General features: G+C 38.1%; 1 long non-coding RNA gene across 1 annotated transcript; it reads right to left on the bottom strand.

Moving 5' to 3' along the window:
• Window positions 1-11,353: 11,353 nt before the first annotated feature.
• On the bottom strand, window positions 11,354-13,593 carry LOC117271290 (uncharacterized). Its single transcript, XR_004502859.2, has 3 exons — window positions 13,518-13,593; window positions 12,591-12,763; window positions 11,354-11,555 (listed from the first exon to the last, which is right to left on the bottom strand). It is a non-coding gene; the product is annotated as an uncharacterized LOC117271290 (long non-coding RNA).
• Between the last annotated feature and the right edge of the window lie 3,869 nt (window positions 13,594-17,462).

Raw genomic sequence — 17,462 nt, 5'->3', positions numbered from 1 at the left:
AGGACTGGTAATGATAATAACGTGTTGGTATTGAGTGGTAGAAGTTAAGAAATGTGTCACATATCCTGGTTTCAGCCAGGTACTTACACCACTAATGCAAATCATCCACTCTGGAAGGCAGTGCATTGCTCTGTACAGATAGAGCACTCACTGCCCGAGTCGGGGAAAGGTGGGAGGGATGGGGTGGATCAAACCATTTCTAAGGGGGGGGGCTGTATTTTTGTTGTTAAAATATTACGTTTCAACCAAGTACTGTATGGTTTTGACACTTTTCTAGCTTGTTATACAGATCTCTCAAATTTTAGGGTGCTGGGATTCAATTTAGGGGTGCTTCACCCCCAAAAATGGGCTAGAAACACCTATGGTTGAAATGACTCCAACCATGCTGATATCCCTGCTTTACATTATTCTGCAAAATTTGCTTGTCCGTAACGTTATGTTGCTGCATCTGGAGTTCAGCTGATTAGCGATAAGTTTATGTACAAGGAGAATTTGTGGTGTTTTTGGTATTTAGCAAAAGGTAAGACAACAAACACAGTCACAAAACACTCCTTACTCATTGTCCCCACCCCACCTCCTCAAAAGAGCTTCCTCAGATCAATTACTGCCCTACCCCCTTTCAACTGTTTCATTTCACACAGTACAATACATTATGAAACTTTTATTTATGTTATGTTTGTTATTAGACTTACCTGCCCAAACAAATACCTGTCTCTCTGTACCAAGTTACATTTTCTGAGTGATATTGATACTAATTTTGATTGATAATTGCAAGTTTATTTACCCCAACATTTTTTCAATCTGTAATTTGAGTAATATATCAGTTGTTATTTATGTATCAATTAGGCAGAGGCCAGAGATGTCCAGCAGTCCTGATGTCCTGAAGAAGACAGCTCAATGGAAATGGAGGGTGCTGCTGGCTTTTTACCAGGTTGCCGACATTCCACCCCAATAAAAAGCTCCACAACAGAAGAGCGAAGTGACCCTGCTGTTGCCTTCAGGCCCCATATCTTGCAGCTGACTAGTCCTTATCAGCCTGGGATGCGCACAAAGCCATCAACAACAGGAAGATACCTTGCCCTGGCACCTAGTTGGACAAATCAATCTGTAAGTAAATACATCAAATTTCGTAAGACAGCTTTGTCGCTACAAAATTTTGAAAGCCATATATTTACCTTTTGCAGGACATTGTATCATCATCCACCACAACAGCGACAAGAAGTGCCAAGACACAACTATTTTTTCCGGTGAGTGTTTTTTTAAATTTTTGTTTCTGAAATGACATACTATATAATATAAAGTGTACACCTATACACATCACAATTTATATATATGTAAATTAAAATATAACAGATAGATATTATACATGTATATATGTAATTTGCTGAGAGAGATCTGATGCATTTCTCTCCTTATTAACCTTTGCAGTTGTTTACTCATTTATAATCCACTTCAGGAACATCGTCAGCAACTTTATTTCTTTGCCTAGTGCAATATAGTAAAACTGTCAGGGCTCGACAGTGGGAGCGTTTCACTCGCATTTGCGACTAAAAATAGGTGTGTGCGAACTGTAAAAAATATTTAGGGGCACGTGTGCGCATAAAAAAATAAGCCAAAGCAGCCTATATTTTTGTCAATACAAAAATATGATAATCTAACCGCAAATGTTGGAGGAACTCCAGCCGCCTTCCCTCTTCCCTCTTCCCCATGTGACACGGTTAAGAACCACACCGCCCGCGGAAGCACCGCGAATAGCCTCGAAGCGCCGAGAAGTGAAGCCAGTTTCCTTTCGGCGCCCATGTTAACCGATTGTGTCATCCACACCGGCCGCACCGCGCAGCTCCGCCGCCAGCCCTGCAGCAATCATTTCGCCATCTGGTCTATTTTCTGCGCGAGCCACGAGCTAATGTGTCAAGCTGGGTAGTTACCCATGATGGAGAAACAGCCCCAAATGTGATGAAGACAACAGCTGGGAGCAGAACCGCTTGTCGACCAGCGTGGAGAAATGCACGTCTGATGTGAACGGAAGTGCTCTGGCTCGCGGGAGAATTTCGGTGCCACCCTATGTTAATCACTTATTGATGCTGTTTTTGAAGTATGAATAAGTCAATAAGTAATTTATTCTATTGAAATATCAGTGATGTATTATAGAAAAGTGATTTATCTTTTTATAAATGACAAAAGGCACATCTGCCTCAGAACCATGATACTTTCACTGGTATTGTACCATGGGTCTCAATTGAGGGATGAGGAAACACTTAACATTATAGAAAGATAATATATATAAGATAATAACATTAAAGACAAAATTAAATCACAATATTTTTTCAAAACTTGATGATTTTACCTTTCTGTACATTTTGTATACAAATTCATTAAATAATTTTGCTTGTAAATGTCTATTTGCATCACGTTTATTACAGAAAACACATTATTTGATCAATTTACATTGTGCCCCTAAAGTTCTTTGTGTGCTCCTTACTTTTTCAACTTAGGAGCACATGTGCTCCTTGGGAAAAAGGTTAGCGTCAAGCCCTGACTGTATTTGCTAGGCTATATAATTGCAAAGTCTTGAGAACTGCTCTTACTGCTGAAACACACAAAAGTAACTGTTAGCATAGAAACTAAGCATTTTTTTGTCTCAATCACAGGAATCAACTGAAATGGAAACTTCAGCAGAGACATCTGCCTTGGAGGTAAGAATGATTTCAGAGGTTACAAGTGATCTTGCAGACTTGAGTTTTGTTCCTTCCACACACACATTGACCTCAGACAACGGATCAAGCTCTGGAAGCACAGCAGAAATCACAAAGGGACAAACAAAAGGAGGATGGGGTGAGAGGAAGTGGACTGTCAATGAGTCCAGTCTCATAGAACTTTTCAAAAAATGTCAAATTTGTGGATCCAATAGTTTGGTGGCAAAAATAACAAAGATTGGCAGCAAAATCAAAGTGAGTTGGGGGATGGCAGAAACTAACCTGGTTGTAGCAGCAACAATCCTCTTCACCGGCGCAACTTACAGTGACATCGCTCATTGGGCAGAACTTTGCAATCTTCAGTTTTTCAGCAAGACAACATACTACGATGTACAGAAGCTGCCTTTTTCCGGTTCTTGAAGAAGCGTACCAGGGGCAACAGCAGAGATGCGAGGACTGACAGCCCAGGTCGTTCTGCCAAATACTCAACCTATTCATTTATGGATGACTCGACCAAACAGATTGTACTGTTTGATTTGCTTCAGGTAATAATTAGCCAAAAACATTCAAAACAATTTGTGTATTTGCACCAATAATCAAAAACATAAATGATGAAACACTAATCATTATTCTTCACTTTTTTTCCTCCCAGGTGACCCAGGTCAAATGTTCAGTGGCTATGGAGCCATTAGGTTTCCAGAATGGACTTCAGATACTTCTGGATGAGGGGCTGGACATCAAGGTCATCACCAGACAGACATCCGTCCATCCGAAAAATAATGGGAGAATCATACCCAGAGATCAAACATGAGTTTGATCCGTGGCACACAGCAAAAGGTTAGTTGTTTCAGAAGCTACTGTACTAGGCGGCACAATCCCATTCATTAGTACTGTTGTGCTATCTGTGCTCTCCCTGTGTATTGTATGTGCAGGAAGAGGGATGTTATGTGTTGCCTTTCTTCACTGCTATCGTGTAATACTTGTGTCCCTCTTCTTTTATCTGTAGGAATAAAGAAAAAACTGCTTGCAGCATCTGCTCGCAAGGACTGCAAAGATCTTGCTCCTTCGATGAAGAGTGTCGCAACCATATGTGGTGGTGCTGTAGCTCTTCAAAAGGAGATAAAAAGGTACACACACAACAGCAAGCCGTCGCAGAGATACGGGCCCCCAAAGCTCAGAATAGAAACTCAGGTTCAAATGTAGTAGGTGCATATTGGTCAGTTTGGAGTGGGAAATGGAGTAAAAAAATGAAACAGACAGTTCTATGTGTATACCCTAAAAATCAGTAGGGATTTACAGAAACAAAAAAATGAAAGAAATAGGATTGTACATGTCAAAAATCACATGCAAACATGGGGCAATTTTGGAGAGCTCGCCTGACTTTTCTGTACTAAAACCTCTCTTATATTGTTCTGCTTCACTTTATCAGAATCAACCTTTGCAGAGTTAATGTTCACATTTGTACTATGATGTGATAGAGGTTTAGAGCTGCAGTTGCATCATTCCAAAGGGATACTCATCCTAAAAATGCTTTTTTTTTTTTAGGCGAACCTCAAAATATTTCATTTGTGCTGTGTGCCATCTTCATTTACTCCTCACATATAACACATATACTGATATTTACACATCTTAACAAATCTCACAAGTGTTCCCTTGTGGGACCTTGTGGTTGCAGATATATATTAATTTCATTATGGATATGCAATTTTCGAGCAGAGGCCTATAAAATAGGCTTAGGGTTTATATTAAACAAACACAATTATACCCTAATGAGAGCCAACAAGACTTACTTTGCAACAAATTAGCAAAAAACAAGAGGTAATTATATTTTATTAGATGTTAAACACAATTATACCCTAATGAGAGCCAACTAGACGTACTTTGGAACAAATTAGACAAAAACTAGAGGTAATTATACTTGATTAGATATTAAACAAACACAGTTATACCCTAATAGGAGCAAACAAGACGTACTTTGAAACAAATTAGACAAAAACTAGAGGTAATTATATTTTATTAGATATTAAACAAACACAATTATACCCTAATAAGAGCAAACAAAACGTACTTTGCAACAAATTAGACAAAAACTAGAGGCAATTATATTTTATTAGATATTAAACAAACATAATTATACCCAGCACACACCCTTATCTGAGCACACACATATAGCCTCTGAACTAGGGTTGGGTCGGTATGAGGAAAAAAAAAAAAAAAACGGTCAGGTTTTTGTGAAAAACCGCATCAAGTCGGTAATATTGGATTTTCGCCACTTGGGGGCGCATTTGACTATTTGACTCGTTTAAAATAAAAAACGACCATACGACAACAGAGTGACAGTAACACATTGTTTCTTTAATTCCTTACAAATAAATTTGCAGGTTTAGCTTACTCAATCAGTGCAAACAAGGGTTGCCTCCTTCGTCTGGCTCAAAGCCAAAGTGTTGCCATATTGGCGCATTCTTTGATTTCTTCGAGGCTAAATTGTTCGCCATTATCGACTCCCTGTCACTGTTAAACAAACTCCAGGCTACAGTAGAGGCCTTGGTGCATGCGCACTCGCACCCCCTAGCTCAGTCCCCGCCCCACCCCCACCCCCCTCTCTCCTGCTCGCTGTGCGCTTGGCGAAGAGGCAGACACAGGCTGTAAAATGACGTATGCTGTCCGGTCTCAAAAAAAAAAAAAAAACCCGGCCCAAGACGGAGTACCGAACCGAATTGGTATTACCGAGAACTGACCCAACCCTACTCTGAACTTCGACAAAAAACACTGTACTTACTCTAAATAGTAGCGACTGCAACTCACTGTGTCTCTCCGTCAAGGTTACAATTATTACAATGCACCAACCGCAATAATGTTCAGGTACTTACACAACTTTCTGGAGCTTCTTCACCGTCCTCCCACCGAGACACATCAGACTAGCGATGAATCAATCTCTTCTTCTTCTTCTTCTTCTTTTTGATGTTTTATGGCGGGTGGCAGCCAACGTTAAAGTGCATTACCACCTCCTACTGTGTTGGATGAATCGATCTCCCCTCACACAAACTAGCATGGCGCTCTGTTAGGGTTGTCCCGCCCCTCCCTCTCCCCCCAACCAATCAATACCTAAGGAAATTAACGTTTCCTTTGACTGACTAATGAGAAGAAGAATAAAACTAAGGTTGTAACCCTTCCCACGCAGAACCAGTGTAAAAACTTACATTTCTTCAATGTCATCTGTAAATTACATTACTCCCCATATCAATAATCACAGCACTGAACATTACATATACAATAAAGCTCTGTCTAATTTGATATAAAGTACGGATTGTTACATGTCATTAGAGTACAGACCACAACACTATTCAATTCATAATTGATTAATCATAAAAATAAGCAACAGGTTTATCGATTATGAAAATAATCTTCAGTTGCAGCACTATTCGTGCCACACATCGGAAGAAGAAAATACGCATAGAAGATCAATTTTGAGACTTTATTAAATTGTCTTTTGAACAGGTTAACTAAATTCACTATATTAACTACAACTACACGTCACTACTACATTTTGATAAAACTAAATATAATAAAATAAAAATATGATAAAATAAAATCCACATTTAAAATCCAATCTTAACATTTAACATAAACATTTTGAACACATAAACCTACGACAATGAGGGGAAAACAACACCAGGGGAGTAACTCTTTTTCTTTTTCATGTCTTTGATTTTTTTTTTTTAATTCTGGAAGTCCATTTATGAACTCACTGACGGTTGTTGCATATTTAAGGAGCGTCTGCCCCTCTCCCCGTGGCAATGGATCTAGCTCTGGGGCAACGATGCTAACTTCAGCAATCGCTGCAGTGTTTCAGATTGTGGCAGAATCGATGTCGTATTTTTTCGCTGTCCACTCTATGCTCCTGCATTTTTGGTAGTGGACCAGGAATACTGAATACTGAACTGAATATCGTTGGATGACATCACCCTTATCGACAACTACAAGACAAGAAATTCAACATAAGACAACTGGTAATTTTAATCACAGACAGAATAATATATTGTGAGGTAAATTGCTGGATAATATTAATTTGTAACAGTAATATTAATGCAAGTGGTTGTTCTGTTGCCAGTTTCAGTAGTAGTAGTGGTGGTGGTGGTGGTGGTGGTAGTAGTAGCACTTATGATAATGTCAAAGAGGTGATGCTAATCTCAAATTTGTTGTTAAAGACCTAAAGAAACAGTGAAAAGGTTACATAGTTGTGATCCAACAACATGAGATAGCTTGAGTAGTGCAGTCTTGGTGCTTACACTCAAGAAGCTGAAGCAGCTAATCAATATGGCAAAAACATTTTGAAAATTAATTCGCCCGCAAGATTTTTACTGGTCTGGATGCTCAATGTATTAATGATAATGAGGCGCACACTGACACTGCAGAGCGAATGGGCGGAGGTGGGACCAGGTCCGCTGCTGTCCCCCTCACTTTCCCCCACTCTGCAGAGCGGGCTCTCCTGCTGAATCTCCTGACAGCCTTACAGCAGAGCACTGCTGTCGGCAGGAGAGGAGTCCGACTGCAATTTACATGTATTAACAATGAAAAATTTCAGTCTGAACAACAAAAGAACCATAAACAACCTTCTGCATTTATTAGAAAGATTATTTTCCCTGTTAACTTTTATTATGGATCAAAGAGAGTCTGTCAGCAAGAAAAACTTTGTAAACATCAGTTGTTATTTCAATTCAGTCTCGTGTGACGCTGAAAATCCCTGATCATCAGGTTTGATGAGTTACATCATTTCAATTTTCCCTGGAACTTTTAGACTAATAAATTTCCAGTGTTCAAAAGACATCATGACTATATTCTGGATTATTAAATAATGATTTCACAATCATAATGAATACAGATGCAATTAATTGATAAGTAACATAAACGTATTGTGTCTGAGCAGTATAAATACTGAGCAGTACAGTATAAAAACAGAATGCAGGTTTTTATTCATGTGCGGCTGTTAAACAGGCTGCAGGGGAAACACTGCTGCTCTGCCAATGATAACTGTGCACCGTTAGTACAGGTCACGTGTGCAGATGTGGCACATAGGATATTTATAAATAATTGTCCGCTCATTTAAATATGTTCTTTTATATGTATACACTTATCTTATCATCTATCGTATCATATTTACAGACACCCCCATTCCATTTTAAGCATTTTTTTAGTATAAAAGACACGAAACCACCTGTGGGCTTATGCTGTATTCTTCATTTGGCAGTTACACCTGGACCAATAAGCTACTGCAGATCAGTCAACTCACATTTGTATTCTTTAATTCTTGCTGAATAAATTATTTTCTCAAATATATTACCCCTTGAGTCAGCTGCACTCGTGGATGCAATTAAGAGACTTGAGACACACCTTTAGTGATTCGATGATGTCATCGCCCCGCCTCTGCAACCTCTGACCCCTCACTCTCAACCCCTCAGAGTCTGACCTGGCATGTATACTACAGTGTTTCGAGTCTGTTTGAGTGGTTTCGTCTGGACGCAGATATTTCTCTAAAAGATGGCGTGTTTACAGACGAACAAGGTAAATAGGATACAGACAGCTCCAGCTTCATGTGGCGTAGCCTGAATCTCTGATGTTTTGCTTTTGGTTTGGTGTTGATACCATGAAAACTGTGGGCAGGTTCAGCTTAGAAATTTGGGCAGAATAAGAATATGCAATATATCAGTTTAACTGCTATATAGCAATACCCCTAATAAAGATGCCAAACAAAAACAGTGCATAAATAGTGTTTTTTTGCTGCAGCAAGTACACAATCAAGTTGGAATGGACATGGTATATTGTATTTAGTGTTGAATTATTCATCAATATTGAACATAGAGAACAAATAACATCCAAACTGTAAAAGACATGCAAAAAGCAGCACGTCTTTTGGGAAACTTTTCCTTCCTTTTTTTCACTTTCTTGTCCTTCCCTTTCTTGTGCTGTCATTTCTTGTGCTTCCCTTTCTTTTTCTCCGGAGATGATTTACTTGAGGTTGAGGAGGAGGAGGAGGAGGAGGAGGAGGACTGCTTTTGCACTTGTGAGCTACACAAAATACAATATTTATAGCCATTAAAAATGATACTTATAGGGTTTGAAGCACAGGAGAACAATACCAGAGTGGTGGCAAGACCAAAGTTATAAATGTGGCCAGATGATTACATTAAAGGTTAAGACCAGGTTAATTTTTTAACCTTAGAATAAAAATGCCTCAAGCCTACAAAGGTGTGTGTTTCAGGTGTGTTACAGGATGCCACACTGGGTACTTCAGAGTAGTCACAGAGGGAAATAGGAGAGTTGTGTGAGTAGCCCATCAGCAGGCAGTGGTTAGCAATATAAGAGGGAATGTAGGCCTGTCATCAATGCTTCAGGGTGTTATTTGTAGAATCTGACACAGATTTTTAACATTTATGGTTTAACTGGTCCCACCCAAACAAGCTATTGAGAGTTCTTTTGTCTTTTACCTGCGGAAAATACCTCCTTATTGGATTTCAGTTATGGATTGGACACTGGTTTTTGATTAGATATTTCACGTCACTGGAAATTTATAACTGAGTGAAGATAGATGACAGATCAAACTCAACTGTGTCACCCTCAAGGTTAATATTTTTTTTTCCTGATTAACCATCCATTTAAAAATGTGTGCTATGGTGGCCTGGTAGCTCAGTTGGTAGCCCGTTCGCCCCATGTACTGAAGCTGTGAGTTCTCTGTGTCAGCCATGGGTACAGCTCTTGCCTTTTGCTGCATATCATAACTGTACTCTCTCTCCCCCTTTTCTGTCCTTAAAGATATAAAATGTTGAAAAAATATATATATATTGCACTTCAATAACACATTTCTGACAGGCTTACATTCCCTCTAACACCTGCCTGCTGACAGGCTAACAGCTGTTTTTTTTTTCAAAATATAAAATAATTTTTAATGACGACACATAATTTAAAAAAAAAAAAAAATCAGAATTATTTTCCCAAATTGGGGTTAGAAAAATTTGTATTATAGTCCTGAAAGAAACAATCAATATCTATCACATACCTCGTTTGTAATGTGTCCCTTTTTAGCTTTCTTTTTGGCTTTCTGTGTGCCCTTCTTATTCTTCGGCAGCGGAGGCATGTCCTCAGAGGACTCATCTGAGGACTTACCTGTCTCCGTGTTTGAGTCCCTCTCGCATCTGGGTACTAAAATCAATAGTCTTATTAAACATACTGTCACAGTACATCCACACATTCATATATATCTATATCTATGTCTATCTATCAATATATATATATATATATATATATATATATATATATATATATATATACACACATATATGAATGAGGAAAACTCTTGTGCATTAAACTTTTTCAAGTAACTTGCGGCTTTTATAAAGTTTCTTGCAACAAAAAAATAAATAAATAATTACATAAAAACTATGTGCAACAGCCACTGACATTAATTTGGTCATATCAAATCTATGTCAATTAGCTGCATTCTGTTGTCTTTACTTTCCCATCTATTGGAGATTACTTGAAATTAGATTTGTAATTATGCCCATTAAACGGTTTGACATTGACTAGGAAAACAAAAATGTGTGCCCTGCTTTTACCTGACCTGGTAGAGGACACTGACCAAAAAAAGAAGTCACTCAAGTCAGCTGACTCTACAATCAATAAACTACAAATTCCCCTCCAAGGATATTTGCACCATGCAAGCCAACAGGTAAAGCCAACAGTAGGCTTGGACGGTGTAAAAGTATCAAAAGGTATAGGGCATTGAAAAATCATGACAGTATGACTTTCAATACTGTCCTAAATACAGCATTTACAGATGCTCCTTTTTTCAATCAACTGATGCTGTACTGTAGTGCGTATCTTACACCCCATTTACACCTGGCATTAACATAGGTCTCGTGTCCAGATTTTATGTGGATATATTATTAGGGTATAATTGTGTTTGTATCTAATAAAATATAATTACCTCTAGTTTTTGTCTAATTTGTTGCAAAGTATGTCTTGTTAGCCCTAATTATGATATAATTGTGTTTAATATCTAATAAATATAATTACCAATAGTTTTTGTCTAATTTGTTTTTAAAGCACGTCTTGTTAGCTCTTAGGATATAATTGTTTTTCTTTAGTGTCTAAATTGCGAACATATTTCTACCTAATTTGGTACAAACTATGGATTGTTACGTCTTATTAGAGTAATGTTGTCTATTTTCCTGTCTAATAAAGATTATATTAGGTGTAGTTTTTTCTAATTTGATACAAAATACGGCTTCTTACGTCTTACTAGCGTACTGTAAAATAAAGTGCTACCTTTTATTAGATATTAAACAATTATATCCTAAAAAGTGCAAACAAGACGTACTTTGCAACAAATCAGACAAAAACAAGAGGTAAAATATTTTATTAGACAATAAACAAACACCAACAAATCCCTTGTCGCCTGGATGGCTCATTCTCTGGAGTCCCATTTGTAGGTAGTAATACATAGCAACCCTTATTCAACCTGAACTAGATCTTATTAGAGGCTAATTAGGTATAAATTACAGCAAAACCGTACTCTAAATTAAAGTCTGCACCGTTCCACCTTATTCAGCCTGAGCTAGATCTTTTTAGAGGCTAATTAGTTATAAATTACAGCAAAACCGTATTGTACACTGAAGTGTATTATTCAAAGTTTTTAACAAATACAACAACCAATAAACACCCAACACCCCTTGACACAGGGGCTCCAGGGATGAAGAGTTAATGTTGCCTCCCGTCTTCTTCTTGCTGTAGCATGTTTTAGGTGTTCAGCTGCATGTCTTCGGACATTATCTGTTCCCTCTTTAAATGACTTCAGGACAGCGTCTGTAAAAGTTGGAAGACAAAAAGTGTTAGCAATGCATAAGCAATCTGTAAGCCATGCACTTGAGCACACTGTCTGCATAAATATATAGCTCCATTTGCTGCATAACAAAGCTAGAGAAACTACATTATACTACCTCAGTAAAATACACATGTTGAAAAGTGCTGCAACCAGCAAAAGAATCAAACATCTAAGATACTTTGTATGTCAGGGTTCAATATAACATTTCTTCTCTACTTCCCTACTATTTTCACTGGCCCAGCCGCTAAAACAATGAAAATAACTTTTTTTTAACCTAAGTTTTATTACTTTGATTTCATCTCACATTAATTTCATTGAAATGAATTCACATCAATTGTACACATTTCAGATAATAACAGATAACTAACAGACTAATCCTAATTTATCAGAGAAGAGAATTTTGGACTGTTGAAGCTGAAATATACATAGTGTGCCTGTATAAAAAGCAGGCTATATTAATTTTTCAGATATTTGCTTTCTAATTATTATTATAATCTTTATTATTATTACTGTTAGCATCATCATCATCATTCTCATTATCTATATTACTCTTATTTTTATTACAACAACATTTTACATCTTCTCTTATTCATTAATGTAACTAAGTAGGCATTCTGGGCTTGTATGATCTGTGTTTTTCGGTGTACAACACTTGAGAATTATTTTGAAGAAACTTTTATTTGTAAGGATTGTTAATATTCATGTTCAGTTAATGTGGTAAATATTTTGTTAAAACAAAACTGTGCATTTCATTTCAATATTTGAGTTTGAGGTAATAAGTACACAAGTTAATTTCCAAGTAAAATGCTGTTGTATTAAAAGGGACTTCACTCCCCAGAATGCTCTGGGAGAGGCACGTATCACGTGGTGACATCAGTTAGCTTCTGTGTTAGCAGCCAAGCTGAAATACAGTTAAAAAACAGACAAGCTGTGTACTTCTTGTTTGCACAAGCTCACGTGTCTGTGGCTTTTGTCATTCACCAAAGATGAGGTTTGATTTTAAGTAGTGATGTTACGTGGTGTGCTGATGCTTCGAAGCGTGTGTCGAGTAATCCAGGAAGAGTTTCCGCGATGCGCCTATCGAGGCTTGTAGCGTTTCAGACGAGTGACATTGATGACGTCCGAAGCCTCGCTGCCCAGCTGTACCATGAGACTGGTTTGGGAAGCGGTTCAGATCTTGGTGTGAGGTCTGCACAGAAGTGACACAGAACACAAATATTACCCCTTTTGTCAATATTATATTATATGACACTACACCACAATACAATTTTTGGCCAAATTATTGGTTTATACACATAGGATGCATTCACAAAACAATAACAGTTTATTGTACATGTATTTGATACAGTATAGTCCTGATATAAAAATAAAAATAAATATAAAATAAAGTTATATGGTCATATATTTTATCATCATTATTATTATTATTATTATTATTATTATTATTATTATTATTATTTATCATTATTATTGTTATTATCATCATCATAATCATCGTCATCATCATTATTAATAGTCATTCCCAACACCCATTACTGACACAAAATACCGTGTATCACAGATTACATGGTTAAGATCACAGCTGCCTGTCTTACACACTTTGGCCATCAGGTGGTTTTGTGTGCACATGAAGCCTCGAGAAATGAACCCTTTTCTGAACCAATTTGCTGGAAAGCTTCAATGCCTCATGAGGCTTCATCTCACCATCACTAATTTTAAGTCCAGGGTCTCATCCATTTTTAAGGTTTTAAGACGAAGCTGCGACAACTGGAGTTAACTACGTTAGCATTACCTAGCGTTAGCTAGCTAGCTTGTTAGCTCCGGCACACACCCTTATCTGAGCACACACATACAGCCTCTGAACTTCGACAAAAACACTGTACTTACTCAATATACTTAGAATTATTACAATGCACCGACTGCAATAATGTTTAGGTACTTACAGAACATTCTGGAGCTTCTTCGCCAGCCTCCAACCGAGACACATCAGACTCGCGATGACTGATGTCTTCGTCTTCCTTCTTCTTCTTCTTCCTTTTGATATTTTATGGCGGGTGGCAACCAACGTTAAGGTGCATTACCGCCCCCTACTGTGTTTGGCCATCTTGTGTTGTTCCAATTCACGTTTGTATTTATCAATCTTTTCGTCACGGTCCTCCACAATGCTCTTGAGCCTGTCACTGGCAATTTTCTCTGTCATCTCCTGATGTAGAGTAGTCATCTCAGCGTGGATTTTCCCCAGCTTTTCATTTTCATGCTCAATCACTAACAACATCAAGTCCAGTGAACACTTATTCAAGACTTATTCAGACTTGACCAAGAGACCTACTCATTTCATGTCCAAAATTCCTTCTGGAAATTTTCCATGTCATAATTGTGTACACTGTTACTCTATGATCAAAGGTAACACATTTTCTCATCCAAAGTCCAGAGCTGACATTAAAGTCAGAGGCAGAATCACATGCAATACAAAATATGTGGTTTATCTGTTAAAATGTCCGTGTAATTTATATTATGTTGGTAAAACAAAACGTGAGTTAAAAACCAGAATTTGTTAACACAAGTGTTCCATTCGTAATAATGATGAAAAATCCTCCACTGCGAGACACTTTAATAGTCACAAACACACTGTAAGTGAACTACATTACATGGGCATTGAGATGGTTAACATGCCACTCAGAGGTGGTAACAGGGATAAGATCCTGCTTCAGAGAGACATATTGGATCCATTTCTTAGACACACTTATCCCTATGGGTCTAAATGAGGAAATCTCATTTGCATGTTTTTTATGAACTATGTGTAATCCTCATTAGGTTTATTTTTGTGGTTAATTTCTTTGTTGTTAATCCTTTTCTTTTGCATGGTCACGTGACTCAGTCACCAATTGACTCCCACTGCTGTGATTTACAAGCTACGTCAGTCGGGTTGATTCATAATTAAGCGCACCTGTGCGTGCTGTTGTATTTTTACATGGTCACGTGACCCAGTCACCAATTGACTCCCACTGCTGTGATTTACAAGCTGCGTCAGTCAGGTTGATTCATAATTAAGCACACCTGTGCGTGCTGTTGTATTGTTTGCCAGAGCACACTGAAGAAGGGCCAGACCCGAAACGTCTGTGTGGCAAAATAAAATTTGACAAACTTGGAGTGCTGTTCCTCTCATCTTTTTGAACTTTGCATTAGTTATTGACATTAGCTTCTCTTTAAGTGGACAAAAAGCCATACTCCAATCAATATTTAAATCTCCCAAGAAATAAATCTCATTCTCAAAATCACACACTGTATCTAACATTTCACACAAATTCTCTAAATAACATAATTTTGCATTTGGAGGCCTATAACAGCATCCTATCAGCAAAGGTTTCAAATGAGGTAAATTAATTTGCAACCACAGCACTTCAGTATCAGCATACATCAAATCATATCTTACTTTTGCTGGTATTTGATTTTGTACGTACACTGCTACACCACCTCCATATGCATTCCTATCCCTTCTATAGACACTGTACCCCTGAATACCCACAGCTGCATCACTAAAAGTATTCCACATGACAGAATATCTTTTATTTCATTCACTTTATTTCTTAAACTGCAAATATTTAAGTGACCCAATTTTAACCCTTTCTTAGGTAACTTAATTGAAATCATTGTAGTCATTTATTCTATATTTCATTTCCACGTATTACTTTACATTCGGGAGTCATGACTAAACACACACATACAAATAAACACATAACATAAAAGTCAAACATACATAGACCCAAAACATGGGTCTGTCAACTAAGAACATAAGGGTAACTCCATCCTTAATAATTTCCTACTTAAATTAAGGTTATTTTACATAAAGCTAATGGCTCACTATTAGAGATAAACAAGAAAGCTTCAGCAACAGATAGGAATGTAGCCTTAAGTCTATAAAATATAATTATTTTATTCAATTCAACCATTCAGCCACCTTTTTGTTTTTCCACATTTTGTTTTCCCAGATGATAATCACTCTGTTTCTTCTTCATCTTCACACAATTTTCCTGTTCATTTTTTATTTATTTTTTTATGTGATAGTACTTATCAGCTCATTTTTCACCATTTGTTTTCTTTGTCTGTTTATCTCACCTTAACCGTGTCTGTTTAGAGACAAGTCAATTATGGTCCATGATTTATTGATTCTTTCTAGCCTTTATTCCCAGACTTATTTCCTTTGTGTAGTAATCCTCAGCTTCACCACAGTCCTTGAAAGTCTTGTCTGTCCATTGTGGGTGACGATAAGTGTGGCGGGGAACAAGAGTCCATGTCTACTCCATCCTTGTGTAATTTGGTCCTGAGATCTTTAAACAGGACTCTTTTCCAGGCAGTTTCAGGAGTTGTATCTGGAAATATTTTCACATGCATGTCTCTAAAAATGAGCTCTCCTTTTTTCCTCGCCAGCTTCACGATAGCCTCTTTCACTTCATATTTTTGCACTTCTACAATCATAGGTCTGGATCCACACCAGACATCGGGCTAATCTGGTGCGCTATTTCCACAGTTGGCTCAGATCCAAGTTCTCCTTTAAACCGCTCCTTGAAAAGTTTATCATGAAAGTCGTAGGATCACCTCTCTCGATGTCACTCTTCAGCCCAAACACACGCAGATTCAACTTTCTGCTGTGTATCTCCATTCTCTCCATTCTGTCTTTGTACTCTTTGTTTTCTTTAATTAAATTATTGTTTACAGCTTCTAGAGTAGTGACACATGAGTCCAGGCTTCCCAGCCCCTCTTCCATTTCACGGAGTCTCCTGTCATAGGAACTGAGTTCAGTTTTCAAAGCGTCAAACAGAAGCTGGAATTGATCAAAAGCAGCCCCAGTTTCTTCCCTCATTATGGAGTGTATCAGAGCAGGTAGCTCGGATTGGCTCACCTGCGAAGACTCGGCGTCCATGTGGCTTTCCAACACCGCTGTTTCACCTGGCATCTCTGTGGGGTACAGCGAACCGTTGCGGTGTGGCAGTTTCCTGGCCGCTCTCCTTTGGAATCTCTGTGGCATTTAACAACGCATCACTTTCAATATTCTGTTGCCACTGTTAAAATCACTTAATGTTCACATATTAACCTTATTTTCCCAAAGTTTTGACGAGGAGTTGACCCTACTCTCAAAACTTCACCAGCCACTTCCACACATGCGCAGCTTTGGGAAAAAAAAAAATCTTTATCTTTATTTTGTTATCTTGATTACGTTGCTGTGTCAGTCTGACATCCTGAATATATCCTTCAAATGCAGATTGTAGACCCTTCTGTCAGCTTCTGTCTGAAATCGCTTTTTTGTTTTTCCCAAAATTTGAGAGTATTTCTCCAGGGAGTACAGTTAGGGACAGTGGGAGCGCCATGCCAGTCTAGCTCCGAAACCAAAAGTTTGTCAGACTTTGTCAGCCTTAGTGATGGGTGAATTGGCTAAGGTCCACAGACTCCTTCTCCTTAGGAATGAGGACACCCCCTGCCCTACACCATGCTCTTGGGATAATTTGTTTCTCCCAAACTATTCTTTGCTGTTTCCACAAAAATTTAAGGATATCAGGTGCACTTTTATTAACCAAAGAAGCCTTTGCATGCCTGACCACCTCCTGAACTTCCTTCCACCTAGGTTATCCTGACATCCATCTCATGCTCTATCCCTCCTAATGGAGGGATGTCCGGTGGAAAACCTACTATCCTATTCTTCTCTAAATCTGAATATGTATTTCTCAAATATTCTTCAACCTCCAGCCTTGCTGCTTTGAGCTGCCTTCCCTTTTCCTGGCTAAACAATCCTTTAACAAACTTTAAAGGGTCTGAAAAAATCTGTCCTTACATATTCCTTCTTCCTCCTCTTTTTCCTGAGATGCTCTGCCCTTGTAAGAGCTGCTAGCCTG

This window comes from Epinephelus lanceolatus, chromosome 13 (assembly GCF_041903045.1).
Source record: "Epinephelus lanceolatus isolate andai-2023 chromosome 13, ASM4190304v1, whole genome shotgun sequence".
NCBI classification, from domain to species: Eukaryota; Metazoa; Chordata; class Actinopteri; order Perciformes; family Serranidae; genus Epinephelus; species Epinephelus lanceolatus.
The sequence above is the reverse complement of the archived record's forward strand: the minus strand, read 5'-3'. Positions and strand labels throughout refer to the sequence as shown.